The sequence below is a fragment of the Myotis davidii genome, unplaced genomic scaffold, assembly GCF_000327345.1.
Source record: "Myotis davidii unplaced genomic scaffold, ASM32734v1 scaffold205, whole genome shotgun sequence".
Classification (NCBI taxonomy): Eukaryota; Metazoa; Chordata; class Mammalia; order Chiroptera; family Vespertilionidae; genus Myotis; species Myotis davidii.
Window position 1 is genome coordinate 4,394,217 of NW_006297573.1, and position 6,039 is coordinate 4,400,255.

Genomic DNA, 6,039 nt, shown 5'->3' on the forward strand with positions numbered 1-6,039 from the left:
ACTGAGCCAAACCAGCTAGGGCTGTTTTGTTTTGTTTGTTTTTTTAACCACCTGGGATCTTGCACCACCTCATGGCCAAGGAATGGACATGGGCATATTGACTTAATATCTCCATTTATTGCCCTGCCCTGGATCATTCATTGCGAATGGTTCCAATCAAGGCCCACTTACAGCCAGGAGTGGGTTGTATTTAGCCAAAAACCCTGGGTGTTACACTGTAAAAATGGGGGAGGAGTTAGAATGGATGTTGAGAGGAAGTCAAAATGGCCACTACAAGGATTCAGAGGTGGTCTAGCAAAAAACATTTACCCTCAAAACTGACTTTGCACTCCAACTTGCACATGCTGAACTGGCTACTATACAAAGTCAATGAAATGACACATACTTTCCCTTCCTCAGGCCCGCCTCTCCCTGCTACTTCCAGCTAAATCTTTTGGTCTACAATATACTACTTGTCATTCTCCAAAATACATAAAAAAAAGATACACTGTCATCCTGTTGCTTTGAATGGAATGACAAAAATGAATGATTGAGTCGGTGGTTAAAATTTCATACAAACGAATGATGCACCGAAAGAAGTGGGAATGGTGCAGAACACTATTCTCTACATTCAAAGATGCCCCAGAGGAGGGATGTGGAGGGACATTCAGAGACATCTAAAGAACTGCTGGGAACTGGTTAGGAGGTCGTTTCTGTAACTTATAGATGCTCTTCAGCTGGCAAGGCCCATTGTCTACAGGAATCCCCTGAGCCAGGATGGGACAGTGGATTCAAATCCCCTGAGATCTCACCATGCTGACCCCTTGGTACCCACCATGTCTGCCTAGCCTATATAATAAAAGAGAAACATGTAAATTGACCATCCCTTCACTATGCTCACCAGCCAATCAGGGTGAATATGCAAATTAACCCAACAAAGATGGAGAGGGTGCAGGTCGTCACACCCTGAAGTCACTCTTAAAGAGATAGAGCCAGCTACTGTAGTCGAAGCTTACAAGAGGTCTCTCAGTTAGTGACATGTGGGCATCTCTAGTAGGGACAATGTTAGCACATGCTGACACATTGATCCTCGCTGTTCCTTGTGGCTTCCATAACCCTTAGCATACCCAGCCAGGGGAGGGAAAATTTAGTGAGTGCCGCAGGCTCTGCAGAGACTTCATCCATCCCTGCTGAGAGGACTCAAAGATGTGGACATTAGTAGGCCAGTGAGAGGCAGACCAATTAATATGCACTGTAGAAGACCTCAGATCCCTTTCTGTTGAAGTAATCTTGCTCAGGAGTCTTTCTGTCATCAAGACTTCTCTTTAAGCCCTGGCCAGATTGCTCAGTTGGTTGAAGTGTCATCCTGCAACCACAAAGGTTGCAGGTTTGATCCCAAGTAGGGGCACATTATGAGAGGCAACCAATTGATGTTTCTCTCTTCTCTCTCTCTCTCTCTCTCTCTCTCTCTCCCTCATCAATGGAAAATATCCTTTGGTGAGGATTAAAAAAAATGTTGCCTTTAAGCCTTTCATGCTGATCCATGCTCTTATGCCACTGATTCCCTTTTATTTACTTACTAGAGTCCTGATGCACGACATTCATGCACTGGGGTGGAGGGGAGGGGTGCGGGGGCGGTCCTTAGCCCGGCTGTCATGGAGATGGAAGAGGCTCTCACCATTGCCACTGTGCTCGCCAGCTGTGAGCTCAGCTTCTGGTTGAGCAGTGCTCCCCTGTGGGAGTGCACTGACCACCAGGGGGCAGCTCCTGCATTGGGTGTCTGCCCCCTGAAGGTCAGTGTGCATCATAGCAAGCGGTCATTCTGCCGTTCGGTCGATTTGCATATTAGAGTTTTATTATATAGGATATTTGTCTTTGAAGGTCATTTTCATCAGAATTAACTTGGATAAAAGTACAGTGCAGGATCTGGAGATAACAGGATGGCCAAGGGTGGTGTTCATTAGTGGAGTAATCCGTGGGAGTGGGAGCCATCTGTCCACAAATATCCAAGAGTGTAAAAATCCAAGCTTAACTACTTTTTTTGGATCAAAGTTCAAAGATTCTGATACAATCTGAGAGGATTAACACCTCAACACATGGTCTGTTATCAACCACTAGTCTATTAGTAGAGATTGGCTTTCTTAGATTGCCTAGTCTGTTCTGATACCAAATCAGGACAAAGCTTTATGTATACAATCTCATTTGATTGTCCAAACAATCTTCTGTGGCAGATCTTATTTTACAGATAAGAAATTTGAAGCCTGAAGAGAATGTGATTTTATTCATCCATCTATCTACCTCTCTGTGCAGCACATTTAATAAATGCCTGCAATGTAATAGATAGTGTGCTGGAAGCCAGGATACCAAGATGAAGTATATAAGACCTCTGACCCTGAGGAATTCTCAATTAAGTAGGACAGAAAGATAGTGAATTCTTACTGGTAATCCTACCTGGAGTCATATATGTAGCTGGTTAATGGATAAAGTGGGATCATGACTCAGGTCTCAGAACTCCCAATCTAATATTTTTTTTTATTGCATCAAACTGTCTCTTTCATTGCAGCAACTGATTTCCTGATGTGTGAAATATAGCTAATGTATGAAATGTGACATAGATAATAAAAATGATTGCAGTTCACCTCTTGTGGAAGACTCTTTTTAACGGCCTTAATGAATCATATGCGATTAAAATAATAACCAGAATACTGTAAAATTGTCACTGGTCTTTCTCTATTCCTAATCACTCAGTGATGCCTCCCCTAATGGCAAGGGGTATACATGGCCTAAAAACCATGGTGTAGGTACTGTGATTCATAATTTTGAATTATATTAAAATTCTTCCTTTTGCAGAGTAGCATTTCTTTCCCAGCCAAACTAATTTCATGGCCTTTGCTAATCTGCATGGCTCTCTTGCTCCATTAGAGGGGCAGGTAGAAGGAAGGACTAAGGAGATGTCACTTGTCCAGAGCATTGAAGAGCAGCCTGAAGCAATGCCACAAGAAGATGACAGTAATTCAGAGTCACTGGTGATAATACCCTGAGAGTCTGATAGGACCTTAGAGATCATCTAATGTGCCATGCCAGCACAGCCAAGGATTCGGTGAGCCTGACGGGGGCGGAAGCGGGGTGGGAAGTGGCAAAGGATGTAGAAAAGACAGACAAAGAGAATAAGCTGGGTCTGGATCTTCCTGTGCCTGGCTGAGGCCACAGAAAGAGATCCAGAGGCAAGCTGAGCCTTTATTTTATAGCCAGAGGTAAACAAGGTAGTGGTCACCATAGTTAAACAATGTTCTTGTGAGTTTCACTTGTTTTGGCAGCACTTGCTGCATCTCCCTCAGCCCATTAGCTACTCAGATAAGATCTAGGGAGTGTCATAAGGTCAAGCTTAATTATGCTAAGAGGGCTGTGCCCTCTAAGCTGGGACTTGTTGTGGCTTTGCCAATAGGTCAGTCTGAGGCTTACCTCTATAGCCGCTTCCTACAATCTAACCTAACCTTTGGGATGTAATGAGGCTCAGAGCAGTGGGAGGAGTCATCAAAGCTGCAGAGCAGGTGAGTGCCTGCGTCAGGACCAGGTGGAGTTTCAGTATCCTAATGCCCAGTCCTGATCCTGATGCTGCCTTAGCAGGGAGAAATAAACTGTGTTCCTTTGGCCAACACTTGAGAAGAGACAACCCAACAAAAATGAATGAAGCTGTAGCAATTTAGGAATGAATTTTACAGTTATTATTTTTGGAAAGTCACTGAACCATGTATGTCAAGCTATCTGGGTTACAGCTGTGGTCTGTCATTTTGTATCCAAAAGATCTTTTGCCCATTCATATACATATTCTTAATCTTCTCTGTGGATGGAGGTGAGCTGTGGCTCTCTCAAAGAAGTGATGAAAGCTGTGGACCTTTCCTTCAGATATTTGTACATACAGTCATAATTTTACAAACATTTTCATGGGTTTTATGAACTTCTTGAATCTTATTCATGGGACAAGCATGGAATTCAGATAGCTCTAAAGAGACTCCAGGGCTCAGGGAAGTTGACAAGATATGACTATGACTTATTTCACCTGTTTCCAGGAGTCTCTTGATGGAGGGCAAGAAGGAATTCTGCCCACAGACTGTCTATAGACTCAAACTGCACACTTCTTGGTTTTATTTTTTGGAGAATCATGACTGGTACAGATTTTCCCAAAGGCTACTGACGTTAAAATTGTGGCAAAAAGGAATATGATGTCCAGAGTGCACCTTGTTTCCTGACAGTGGTAGCTGTGCATGCCTCTGCCAAGGTGGCAGATAAAATGTGTGCTTGTTCCAACTGATAAATCTTACAACTGCCCTTTGAGACTCATTATTTTAGAAAAGTGTAAGCACTTATGCACTTTCAAAATCACTTGGATGATCTAACAGAATAAAAATATCTGATTCCTAGAATCTAGTTTATGGAGCAAGGCATAGAGTGATCAGGCCAGTCAATAAGACTGGGCCCCAGAACAGGATTAACAGACTGATTGAACTACTTGTAGTTGTCCAAAGCCACCATGTGGCTTTATACCTCTGTACCTTTTCACATGCTGTTCCTTCTGCCTAGAATACCCCTACTCACATTGTGTATTAGTCAGGGTTCTCCAGAGAAACAGAACCAATGGAAATAAACAACACAACAACAAATATATAAATATTATACATACATATAATATTTATACATATTATCTATACTAATAAAAGGGTAATATGCTAATTAGACTGGGAGACCTTCCAGAGACCTTCCGGACATCCTTCTGGGCAAAGCAGGGGGCTTGGCCAGCCTGCAAACTGCCCCTAAACGGCCCCTCAGCTCCTCACCCAGGCCGGCCACACCCCCCACAGGGACCCTCACCCCAATGGGGGCATGACCAGCCTGCAAATAGCCCTCCCCTTACCCAGATTGGCCCCACTCCCCAGCGGAGAGCCCCCATCCTGAAGGGGGTGTGGCCAGCCTAAAAACAGCCCTCAGCCCCTGACCCAGGCTGGCCATGCCCCTCAAGGGGACCCTCACCCTGATCCAGGACCCCCTTCAGGAAAGACCAGCTGGCCCCCACCTGTATAGTAGGCCTCTATCTATACTAATAAAAGGGTAATATGCTAATTAGATTGGGAGACCTTTCGGGAGACCTTCCAAGATGTCCTTTCAGACAAAGCCATGGTGGCAGGGTGAGGCAGAGGCGGTTAGGGGCGATCAGGCCAGCAAGCAGGGGGGCACATTTTGGGGGGAGCAGGCCGACAGGGGTGGCAGTTGGGGGTGAGCAGGTTAGGGGGGGCAGTTGGGGCAGTTGGACATCTCCTGAAGGGTCGCAGATTGGAGAGGGTGCAGGCCGGGCTGAGGGACACCCCCCACCCCCGTGCATGAATTTCATGCACTGGGCCACTAGTCTATCTAATAATAGGGTAATATGCAAATTGGTTGGGACACTGTCATGTAATGACCAATCAGCAGGTTGCATGTGCAGCAGGAGCGGGTGGGCGGGGACTTGTGCTGCTAATTGATATAAACAAAAGTTAAGTTCCTACAGCAGGCATCTCATCAATGTTATAACAAAACAATGTTATTCAAGGACCTGCTGTGTGTGTGTATAAAATATATATGGAGCATATATATATACCGTATTTGCCGGCGTATAAGACGACTGGGCGTATAAGACGACCCCCTAACATTTCCACTCAAAATACAGAGTTTGTTATATACTCGCCGTATAAGACTACCCCCTCTTCCGCACACCTTCCACACACCAAATAAAAGGTAAAACAATATCAGATTTGATTTTAACATTTTAATTTATATTCAAATGCTTATGACATGCAGGAAAACTGTCACAAGGCTGTATGTAATCAAACATATACATAAAACAGTGCAAGTTTATTACCGGTAAACATACCGGTAATTCACTAAAGAAAACACACTCTATAGACTGGTACCGTAGATGCTTCTCAGGAACACAGGCAAGCAGCCCACAACCTAGAGGGACTGTCAATGATAGAAGTAAGATAACAAATAGAGGTAGAGAGCAAGTGCCGGGCAAGTCCCTAGCAA